At 40.0% G+C, this 12699-nt stretch overlaps 1 protein-coding gene across 3 annotated transcripts in view; it reads right to left on the bottom strand.

Annotated features, from left to right (window-relative positions):
* Positions 1-9341, bottom strand: part of LOC136829533 (decapping and exoribonuclease protein-like) — a 50981-nt gene extending 41640 nt beyond the window's left edge. The window contains exon 1 of one of the 3 annotated variants that reach the window (XM_067088369.1): positions 9048-9341. The gene's annotated coding sequence lies outside the window, so the exon portion shown is untranslated. The remainder of the gene's footprint in view (positions 1-9047) is intronic. The other 2 variants (XM_067088368.1, XM_067088370.1) reach the window with 2 other exon arrangements.
* Positions 9342-12699: the final 3358 nt, after the last annotated feature.

Raw genomic sequence — 12699 nt, 5'->3', positions numbered from 1 at the left:
ACTAATACACATAAAAATTATAGCATTACATTTAAACTACAACGATCTCTGAGCTGGAAAAACAAGTGCATTGCCTAGTCTTCATACATTGTACTCTGTTACCCATTTCACAGCTGTATAGATGCTCCTCTACTTATGAACATTCAAGTTAAGAAACTTTCAGAGATACAAACAACTGTGATTGTTAATTAAAACTGTACTTTACTGTATTATTATCATAAAATTTGTTTAATGTGTTTAGGTTTTATACATCATTCATATTGATAAAGTACTCTATGAAATACAGTACAGTACTAGTATTGTGTTTTAGTATGAAAAAACATGAATAGTACTGTACGTATTAACTGCGTATATCAAGTTGGATTTACAAACAAATCAAGATACGAACAGCCGTTCGGAATGTAACTCGTTCATAAGCAAAGGAGTGTCTTTATAATAAAACTATATACATACAGTAAACCATTCTTTATTGAGTGGGTTATTTTCTAAAATTTAAAAGATTAAAAAAATTATAAGAGTGTTTAAAATATCAAACTTTAAGGTAATACAGTATAGTATTTTCATAATAAAATTAAGTTTCATATATACCAAGATTTACAAGATATTATTTCAAAATAGCTAATGTTTCTTACTTGCATGGCATCTTAAATTTTGAAATTCTCGTTTGTGCCCTATGTCCATCAGAGGGGAAGAGGGAGGGCTTTGATTGTGTAATTACTTGGTAAGTATATATGAAAATTTTATTTTGAAAACACCATTTCCATATAAGTAACTTACCAAGTAATTACATAGCTGAATCCCATATTGACAGGTGGGATGCATACACATAATCTACCCCATAAAATTCAGTAAGGAAGAGAATTTTGAAATAAAAAAGATAGCTAGCATTGGTTAATATGCTTGTTATAACCTTGCCTGGTAAGAAAGCTACTGCAGGAAGATACTGCCTCTGGTTGGTGCTCATCTTAACCTGTAATGGCATGGTGGTACAGCTGTGGAGCGCCTCTACTTCAGTGGGAGCTTTGTAGCGAAGGAGTATTCCGATGGCTAGCAAAGCATCAGAGGAAGTTATGCAGCAAAGGAGTTATCTGGTGGCTAACAAAACTTCAAAAAGTGCCCTTGCCCTGGGTGCAGTACCATAATAAAAGACAACCAGACAACGCTGTCACCTACACAAAATTAAAAAACACACTACCCATCCATTAAAGACTCGTGGGTACTACAGGTACACAGTAACTCCAAGCTCCCAAGACTCAACAGCCTATATCAAGACGAAGAGATGGAGAATAGGAGAATAACTCCTATGCTTCATCCCCAATACCAAGCCCAGCCACACATAACCGACCCAGGGTACTGCAGTTCTAGAACACAGTCTCCAGTTCTCATAAATAATGTTGCAATCACTGATTTAAATTGATTGAACAAAATTGCAGCTATGAACATGTTATGTTTAAAATGCCAATGAGGTAGTGACAGCTCAAATTTTGTGGGCTTTAACTGTAAAAACAGGTAAAAGGTCCTCCTGAATTCTCGAGTGTGACTCTGAGATAATATCTCTTCAAAAAAATTACATAGCATTCTTGGAAAGTGGTCGGGAAGGATTTTTCACAGAACACTAGAGGTTGCTAGAGGGACCTCTGATACTCTCAGCCCTGTTCACATAATACCTCAATGCCCTTACAGGGCAAAGAGTTCTCTCTCTTCTTCTTCTGGACCAAGAATGTCCATCAAACTCTTGATGATAAAAGAACAGGGCCAGGGCTTAGAAGGAGTCTCGTTCTTAGCCAGAAACCCAAAGGTAAAAGAGCAGACCACATCTCCTCCTTGGGAGAATCCGACTCTTTTATCTATGGCCTGCAGCTCGCTGTCTCTTTTGCTTTTGCAAATGATTGAAGACCTAAATGAATAGCCTTCAATTCCCTCACGCTGATGTGAAGGTTCCTCTCTTTTGGCGACCAAATCCCAGAAACTTCCATGTCTTCCAGGAGAGGCTCCCAACCCAGATCTGAAGCGTCTGAGCACAAGACTAGGCTGGGGCTCAGAGGAAGGAGAGACTTCCCTTCTAAAAACCTTCTTTCTGAAATCCACCACTGCAAGTCCTCCTTGATTTCTGGAGTTACTGAAAATATGAACGAGTCCAGGTGTTTTTTCCTGTTCCAACTGGCCTTCAGGATGAATTGCAGTACCCTCATGTATGACTGACGAACTTCTCAGTGGATGCGAGGGTTCCTAAGAGACTCGTCCACCTGTTGGGCAAAACAGGATGGGATGGGGAGGAAAAAAAGTTAAGTATACCTTAGTTTACCCAGACCACTGAGCTGAGTACCAGCTCTCCTAGGGCTAACCTGAAGGATTAGATTTATTTTACGTGGCTAAGAACCAACTGGTTACCTAGCAACGGGACCTACAGCTTATTGTGGAATCTGAACCACATTATAGCGAGAAATGAATTTCTATCACCAGAAATAAATTCCTCTAATTCTTCATTGGCTGGTTGGAGAATCGAACACTGGGCCAACAGCGTGCTAGCCAAGAGCTCTACCCACCCCTCCAATGAAGAACGATGGGATGGAGAGGAAACTGCAGACTGTCTGAAGGCATGATTGAACTCATTTGGGGGATGGAAATGATTGAAAACTCAGAGTAGGCTGTCAATGTGATGGCGTCAACACTAAGGGATGATTCTCCCTAAATGGGATGGAGTAGCCCTCTTTCAGAACTATCAAAATCCACTGCTGTACACCTCTGGCTTCCCAATTCTGTCCTCTACAATAACTACAGATTATGTGTGAATCATAGGAGACTTTTGTCAGTCTAGTTTTGCAGCCTTTGTTGCAAAAACGAACGCTAGAAGCACTAGAGTCAGACATAGTCAGGAATAAGGTCGTAATCAGTGAAAATCAGGTCTAAATAAACCTAAGCTATCTAGAAATAGCACGAAGGCTACCAAAATAATGAATACTTCACCAGACGGAGAACAAATACAAAAATCCAGTGACCAAAAAACAAAATAAAGCTGCTCAAGACAACTAAAGTTCAGTTGCTAACTGGCAGAAACCAATGGAGCTCTTCAGCTGTGTTGTACCTCTTCTCCCCTGAAAGTGGGCAGGGTCTTGTCACCTACACTAAAACAATAGAAGCGCTACTGCGAATTTCTAAATTTAAGCTGCCACGAGAGTTAGAAACATAAGCTATAATTACTTGGTAAGTTACTTATATGAAATTATTCTTTTAACTGCCAATAGTGCTAAATAAAAGAAGGTTTCATAGTACTGTACTGTAAATAAATCAATGGAACTCATCCCAGAGGCTCAAAAGTAGCTGCAGATAAAATTTAGACCTGTGTCTAAATTTCAGGGATACACTGATACTGAATTGAAGGGGCTTCAATCTTAACTGATCTCAACACCTTAAGGTGCTGATCATCAACCAGATCTAATTGCACATGATGCAATACCAAGGAAAGTATGGAATGATAACCTTGAAAATAGATAGTGAAAAAGTCTTATTATATCTAAGAAAGCAGAGAAAATTTGATGTCTACAAGGTTTCAGTTGCTGAAAATTCCTCTAGAACAGCACCGAGTACTGTAATACACAAACTGCTGCTTCTGACATAAGGCCATGGTTGTTTTCCACTTGATTAAGGATAGAACTCATGATACCTTTGAAAATTCCCTTATTGGGAGGAAACAGTTGAGCATCTACAAGTGGTTAAAGAGTGAGATGCTGGTGGTTAAAGAGTGAGATGCAGAAGTTAGTGGAAGTGCATGGAATTCCGTAGTTTGAGTTGATTTCCCCTTAACGGAAGAGTAAGAGAGACATTGACCGAGAGCGCTAGAAAGTTAAAAAAACATTTGCTCTGAGGCTACTAGGGCTCTACAGGAGTCCCTAAACAATTCTTGAGCTTGAAATTGCTCAACACTTCCTTAGAGCAGACAGAGGGGAAGACCTATGAGTCTGAATCAGGCCGAACTTAAAGAAACACATCCACTGCTCTAGCCTGCGGGCCCTCAAAGGAGTGGTGATCGACTGGTTGTTACTGTTTATCTGAATGCTAATAAGTCTACTTGTGAGAGCTGCTCTAATCCCACAGCACCTGCCAAACTTACGGATGTAAGGGCGCATGCAGAGCATGAGACAGGAACCCTAAACAAGAGTCATATGCCACTCAGGGATCAGTTCCCTAGGACAGCAAGACTGAAGCTAAATCTCAGTAGCTAAATCTCAACTGAGGAGAAAAAGGCTACTTCAGATAGAAGACTAGGTCGCAAGGGCCTCCATTCTTCACAACTGAAACGGAGAGAAGCAACCCTTGGCGGAGAAGACAACACTCCAAACCAGTCAGTTGCAAAATTGTCTTGGAGGGTGGGGCAGTCTGCAATCTTCTTCATCAAAGCCCCCAAGTCCAATCCAGGAGGTTGAATATCTCAAAGACTTTAAACAAGTCTTTCATTACATGGTCCAATTCCAAAGACGAAAAGAAGAGCTTGGCGGAGGTGAACACCAATATACTGTACAGTAAACCCCCTGTATTCGTGGGGGATGTGTACCGCAGCCCCCCCGAAAATAGCTAAAATCTGCAAATATTTAAAACCCCTCTAAAAACACTTAGAACTGCCTATTTTGATAGTTTAAACACAAAAAAAACTCTAAAAATGCTTATACCCGAGTATTTTAATAGTTTTAACATAAGTGCATTTAGTCATGAAAATCATATGAAAATACAGTAATTACTGAATATTTCTCAGTGAAAAATACAGTGAATGGGCGAATTTTCCGTGAATAATGTGTAAATGCGTTCCACAGAGAAATCCGCGAATAGGTGAGTTCGCAAGTCGTGAGAACGCAAATACAGGGGGTTTACTGTATGCATTGAGTCGATCAAGCCGGAGAAGTCCCCCTGGGAGGAGGCAGACACTCCCAAAGAAGGAACTTCCCTGCTGGCATAGGAAAGATACCTCCTTTTCATCAGACGAGGAGGAGGGAAGCAAAAGCTAGCCTTCCTGAGATCCCTCTTGTCGGACAACCAAACTTCGATACAGGATAACACTTTCTTCGAAGAACAGGAGAGCACCATCTTTGGCAGATTAGAGGAGCCTGCAGGTTGCCTCATCATATAAAGCAGAGCCTGGAGACGACAGCCCGAAAGAGAGAACATCGGATAACAAAATAAAAAGTACTTCAACAAAGAAGCATGTGCCGATGTGGGTTGATCCTTCTCTAAGTCTTCTTCTGAGGATGAAATCGAAGAAGGAGCTAAGTCCGGTTGCTCCTGCACTGCAAACGAAGGCTTCTTTAAAAGGTCCAAGATGTTGTCTAGCAACATTGGATTGGGTCCAAAGAAGAATTCTGCACCGCAGGAACACTGACAGTCGTCAAATCTGGCTGTAAGGGATGCTCATGATAAGCAGTACGTGGTGCCAAATGCTTGGCAGATGGTGGCACCAAAAGAGCAGGTGAATGTGTCGACGCAGGTGGGTGAGAAGTCACAGGCAAAGCCACCAATACCGAAGAACATTCAGAAACAGGTGAACATTCAGCTAAAGGCTGATTTAACACTGGTCGCTTCTTAGAAAGTGAACGTTTAGCAGGATGTTCGGGCGCCAACAAAAGCTCGGAGCGCTTGGCTTGTACTGTGTGCTTGAAATCCACTACAATACGGAACTCACTGGGTGCTCGACTACCACTGAACACTGAAAATGCACTGCAGTCTCTCCTACTGGTCATCTGACGCCAGCTGGACGTCTGGTGCCAGCCGAGTGCTTGCACACTACACTCTCTTCTCCCCCTGGGTGCTCAGCTGCCACTGCATGTTTGCCTCCTCCCAGGGTTAGGGGAGTTTGTCTAGAGCGTCAGTGGGACGAGTACAGTAGTCACCCCCTCCACTGACACAACACTTGCACCAACATTACGCGCACTCATTTGATCCATCGGGATCTTAACTGAAGCTCCAAGCTGGGTTACAGTATCCACTAAGACGTCAAACTTCTTATCTACCTTGGCTTCGAGGCTGGCTAAGGCACTGGGCTCGGAAGGTTTGGAGCCAGGTAATGCTTACACTTGTCACAAATAAGGTCAGGAAAACAAGTTTGTCCTCTACAAGAACTACAAATCGTATGAGTGTCATACTTGGAAGAAATCAATCTGGTCTTGCAGCCCCTGCTGCAATACTGAATACTGTACTGTGTGAACTGGAGTCTGACATAGTCACAACTGATGAACTAGCTAAGCTAACAAGATTAGTACTACCAAAATAAACAAGAGTACTTCACCAAAAGTTGGCAAATGTCTGCAGCCAACTGGTGAAACCAAACCAAAACAAAAGCTACCCAACAACTGATGTTCAGTCGCTGAGCGGCAGGAACGAATTGGGCTCCTGAGCCAGGTTGCACAAGTTTTTCCTGAAAGTGGGCGGGGTCAGTTACCTACTCCAAAACAATGAATCGCTACCGCGAAATTTTAAAAACTTGAGCTGCCGCAAAATTAGGAACTAATAGCTATGTCATTACTTGGTAGGTTACTTATATAAAAGTGTTGGTTTACTGCAAGTAATTAAGGAACTCACTTGGCTACCACCAATTAACAACCTTATCAAGCTTCAATGACCGTTTCCAACTTGCACTGAGAAATACTGATATATAGGCTAAAGACAATGGTTTTTACTTCAGTAGGAAATAAGTGCCATTGCAAACCGGCCTGAATGGATTCCAAAAGAGAAAGACCCTCAGGTCTTAACAGATCACCAATAGCACTACTTAACCAACTCATTACCAAGCTTCATCAATCATTTCTAGCCCATGCTGAGGAATACTCTGTACAAGTGCAAGTGTTGCACAAGTTTTTTCCTAGAGGGTTTAAGTTAGGTTTAAGTTAGATCAAGGGAAGGTTAGGCAAGGATGTAGGCTTGTTGAGATGTCTTCAATGTAACCTACCTCTAAGCTGGCCAAAACTCAAGTAGGAATTCTAAGCAGAGCTCTACATGGAGATATTATTTGTTAATAAAATTTTTCGACTGAACAATATAGAATAGGGTGTAGTATACGATGCAGTATAGGTGAGATAACTTGAGAAATTTATCAAAATAAAGTGAGAAATTTACCACCTTTTGTTTATGTTTTGGGGCTGGTATTAACATGATGTCCTGCTGACCTTTTCAATGTAAAAACATGAACAGAAGACAGTATATTTCTCATATTTCAGTAAATTTTTCAAGTTATCTCACCTATACTACATCATATTTGCCCTTTCCTATGTTGTTCAGTAAAAAATTTCATTAATATACAATAATTCTTCCTTAGAATTATCTCCTAAAGCTCTGGTCAGCTTATAGGTAGGCTACACTAACCGCTTCACTGCAAGCCTGCTTTCACCACTAAGTGACGAGAGCAGCGTCCTACTAATTGTGTAACTGACTAATTTTCTCCCTTTTATATTTGTACTTCGATTCTTTGTTATTTTCATTACTGATATAATATTACTCTGTACTATTATGTTATAATGTTTTCTTATACTAGAATGATAAAATAAGCAAATGATATGTAGGTAATATTCAAATACTAAATTAATTATGTAGCTTTTACTGGTGATTCACTTCAGTGTGATACCTATAGAACTTGGAGTGAAGTAAAGCTGTTTTTGTTATTCAGTGTGAAAATCTTTATTACAAACTTTGAATGCTTGCTTTTGGTGAAAAATTTCATGTGGAAAAACCTCACAAAAAATAAAAAATAGACTTGGCATTCTGTAAATAATGAGAATGTATCATCTCCAATAAATTCAGAGCACCAATTTTTTTTACAAACTGAATCTTTAATGGTCTTCCATTCGCCAATTTTATCGCTTTTCTTTGTTTGCACACACCACCTCTGGTGCTTGACAAATCTGCCTCCTCCTCTGTCATTCCCTTTGATCCATGATCATCTCTGATAAAACCTGAAGCAAAAAAATTATCTAAAGTAGTTTTGCCTATAACTACAATACAATAAACATCACCATACTCACTGCTGGCACTATCAGAACTATAGATGATCCTGGAAGTCTGAAATCAAATGTTGCCATTTATCGCTTGAATACAGAGAAAACTCCTTAAAATGACAAGGGAAACGGGTTCTCCATTACGAACTGCCTAACTAGAACCAAAAGAAGTATGACCGTGGAGATCAATCCCATGTCATGGACGAGGACCTTTGGGTGACTGCGCAGCGAAAGAGTTAAAGACATTTCAAAGAGCCTACATCCTTACCTGACCTTCCCTTGACCTAACTTGAACCTGGCCTTTGACTCTTCCAACATGACGTCATTGAATGCAGAATGACGTGTACAACTAGGCCTACTCTGCAGCACAACCAGCCAAATTACCACTAGCCTAGCCTACATGAAGAACCTGGTTGTATTTCCGCTGGAACAAACAAAATTTCCATCCTGAACTCTTAAGCCTATCACCGTAAATTATGGCGTTTCGCTTGCCTCGTTTTAGGGTTATAACATACCATTAGGCGAGGTGGTAATTATATACATTAGCTCCGCGCCTGGTTTTACCTTTTCAACTGGTTTTTTTCTACACTGGCGGTGTATCTGTTTGTTGTCGGCCAAATGGAATGCCACTTCGCTATGTTTAGTACTGGCCCGGGGGCGTTGGGTACCCATACGTTAACAAGTTATTGCACTTGCCGGACGGGATATGAACCGTTCGAAAGAGACGTACCCGTGCTCTCTCTTGTGAAGATTGCGTATGGAACCCCCTTGTTGGATGGACTTCAGGGGTTAATTACAGGTTAATTAGGCTCGAGCACCAAAAATGAAAGGTAAATTCACAATTAGCAACCAAAAAACTGTAGAAAAAGTCACGTTATGGCGCCGTCGGCTGCGCGGAGCTACTGTACAGTTCTACCGGCGAGGTTAATTACAGAAATGTCAAAAATGTCACATCTGACAGGCTACCTAGGCTAGCTTATTAGGCTATGCATTCATACTCGATTACGGATATAACATTCAAATTTACCAGTAGCGCGTGCAATTAAACCAAAAAATTACTCTTGAACTTACATTCTTACCTTAGCCTTGGGGAACTTGGGCGGGGACCAGCCTTGCCTTCGGCGTTTCTAGTCAATCACTTGAAGACTTCTGGAGACCTCCGAGGCTTTACCAGTACAGATGGCAGTTCTCTGATATACTAAATGGTCGAGTCTTGCTTCACCGGCTTGCAATTTTAATCAATCAACCCTTTAAATTATTAATAACAAGCAGGCTGTTTATACAAGTTCACCGCTGGATTAAGTGCCGCTCGTGCTGTAGAATGCAGTGGTTGACGCAATAAAAAAAGAGGAAAACACGTAATGTATATTTTGAGTTTATTGCTTGGATTTCAGTGCCGAACGCCCGTAGGAAATTTCAAGCTATATGAAAGTGATAGCTCTTAAAACTTAATAGCTCTTAAAACTTAATAGCTTATAGCTAGTAATGTCTTACGCATTCTTCTGTATATCATATATTTGTAGTAGTTTACTAAACTTCCTATTTCTCATGTTAATCTATCTATCTAAGATAATATTTAACTTTCTGTCATACTGTAGAGAGTCAATACTACAAAGGAAACGTTAACGCCTCAATTTGTGTTCAACAATGCAAAGAGATAAAGTCAGAAATAGCCCAAGAAGAATGTCTGTCACGGAAAACGAATGGAATGCACTAGAGAAAATGCAATACAGGATCCTCCGAGGGATGTATGAGCATGAAGAACCAAAGGGCACACCGTATTGTGGATCTGTAGCGGAGTCCGGCATATGGCAAGTAGCTTACAGAATAGAGTATAAAAAATGTGATTTTCCACAACATAATAAACTCGGAGGAGAAAAGATTAACTAAAGAGATACTAGAAAATCAACTAGACCCCCTACGATCTGTGCTAGACAAAAGCATAGTAACCATATGTAACAAATATAACTTAGAGATTAATGGAATGAGAGTGTACGTCAAAAAAGCATCGAAGAAGGAAATAAAGATAGAAATTAGGCAAGAGATTGAAGAGACTTTGGAAGAGAAGAAGAAAGAAATGAAGCTGATGTTCATAGAAAACTTAGGGGAAAATGATTACATCGTACCCGGGGAACCAAGGTCCCACTTTGGGGGTTCAGTGGACACCTCATGCTGTCAAAGGCTGGTGTCATTTTTCATAAACTCCGGTCCCTATAGAATGCATTTTGCTTGGCCAGGCTTCTGGAAATTTTGCAGGAACTTCTACACGAGGGTAGTTTCGAGGTGACCCACAAGCAAATTTTTGCCAATTTTGCTGCTATAAAAATGAGGGGTATCATCGTTTTCCATTAAATTACGATGTGTAGTCACTACAGTTTAGTGTTATGATGTACTAAATGGAAGCTAGAAAAATGAGCTTCTAAGTGATATCTATCACATTACATATCAGCCAATATGTACTTGCAAAGGACCACATTAACTAGTAGATATAGGTGAAGATCCGCAAATTTAACCATGCAATATTATTTCTATGTTTTATTTTATTGTACTGAGCATTTACTATTGCATCATGCTACATAATTTGTATATCTATTGAAAGGGCATTTGAGATGTAACATTTTATTCTGGTCTTTTAATTTAGTTTATAGAAATTTAGAAGATTCAAGGCTATGGGGCAACAAAACCATACACCGCCTGAAAAAAAAAAAAAAATGAAAAACCACAGATCCAAACCCTTGATCTCCCCCACTTATTCTAGTCGTAATACCATGGTAATGAGAACGAAATATTCATTATTATATTTTTTTGCATCTCCTCTACTTTCATGCAGAGCACACACCTTCAGTAAGCTACTTAGAAGTGCATTAGTTCCAGCATCGGTGGCAATATTGTTGATCTTTAGCCAAGTGTTGATATAATTTAAGCTGATTCATGCCTCAGTTTGAAATATTAAAAAAATAAGATATCAATTATTTTTCTTTTCTCTGCATGTAGAAAATCCATGATGTCATCAGACTTACGGCCTTCCACCAGCGCTGGTAACCTACAGCTGCATTCTGCTGTTAAAAATTCGCATGCAGAAACAGACTTCACATCTTGTATCATCTGTTAAAAAGGTACAGGAAAACTGTACGATGTCACACCACCTCCTCTACCTTCAATCAAGAGAGCAATGTGTGCTCGACAAGATACTGTCTCTGAAAGACTGCCAGTTATAATAGACACAAATGTGAACCAAAGTGGCATCCCAGATGTAGAAATATCTACCTGTTCAAATCATCATATGAGTTTGCTGAAAAAAAAAAAACGAAACGAGGTATTAAAAAGCAAACAATCTTCAGACAATAAGGATGATCAATCTCACAATTCCATGACAAGACGTTCAATGTCTCCACAATTTTACAGCAAGAAGCAATGCATAATCTGTTGCAAGACATACCAGGAGGGAAAAGAGCCAACCTCTTTGGTGACAACAAAGGAGCGGCAATTTTCACTGCAACAGAAAGCCAAGGATCTGAATGATAAGGTTTTATTGTCGAGGATTCAAGCATTTGGTGACACAACTATTGATATGGTTGCCTATGTGTGTTATCACAGAATCTGTATGAACAGGTATATGTGCAAACGGCCTGCTAAATCATCGACCTCCAACATGGCTGACGACAATGACGACATATTCAACTATTTTGCAAACAAAATCACTCAGCCATTGTCAAATGGATCTGTAGTGTTCCTTTTAACTATTCTTCGTGCTATATATCGGTCCATACTTCAAGAACATGGAAATCAATACTGGGAGACCTACAGATCTTCATCGCTCATGAAAAGGTGCAGAGTTACTTCCAGATCAGAATTTCCTTTTTCTCACAAGGCAAGGGATCTGATGTCGTATCTTCGTCAAGCTTGCCTATAGGAGACGTTCTCATCAAACTCGAACAATTCCAAGATGCTCACTTGGACAAAAATGATGCAAATCTTGTCTTAAATGCTGCAAGAGTCCTGAGAGAATCAGTGAAGTCTCTCAGACTATCTCAAACTCAAACACTTGATGACCTGTTAATGATTCCAGACATATATCTACATGTTTGCTTTCCAATTTCTTAATGACAAAAAGCTTGACATTCAGAACATAACAGTCTCCAAAGAAGAGGGAGATGACAGGTCATTGATTTTGTCACAACAGCTTTTAACCTCGATATGTAATATTCAGACACCTCTGAGCATCGGACTTGCCTTTGACATATACTACGAAACAAGAAGCAAAACTCAGTTCACAAAGAGGAACCGGCTGCATCAGTGTGTTAGCAATGATACTTTCCATCTTATATTGACATCTGTATATAATAAGGTCATTTCCATCAAAAGAGAAAATGGAATTTGTATACCTCCAAAAATGACGTATGGTGTCTTTACTCATTTCGCAATGGAAAACATTGACTGTGCTGAGAAAACAGAAGATGGATCCACTTACCAAGCTACAAGTTCTATCATGATCCAGCCTCCTAAATCAACAGTAGGAGTGCATGACTCTGGTGTTGGTCAAAAGGACACTGAAACAATTTCACGTAAGCGTGCTATTGATCAAGTGGAGGAAGAAGCTATTCAAGTTTGTTGTCTTACCTCTGGAGACAGAAAGAAATCGAGACGTCTGCAAAATGTTGATGGCAATGAATCTCTCACCACATGTGGGCCAAAAGTTGGTGAGCATTTGCTCTTTCTCTGG

The sequence above is a fragment of the Macrobrachium rosenbergii genome, chromosome 44, assembly GCF_040412425.1.
Source record: "Macrobrachium rosenbergii isolate ZJJX-2024 chromosome 44, ASM4041242v1, whole genome shotgun sequence".
NCBI classification, from domain to species: domain Eukaryota; kingdom Metazoa; phylum Arthropoda; class Malacostraca; order Decapoda; family Palaemonidae; genus Macrobrachium; species Macrobrachium rosenbergii.
Note: the sequence above shows the minus strand (reverse complement) of the source record. Positions and strands in the feature narration are given on the sequence as shown.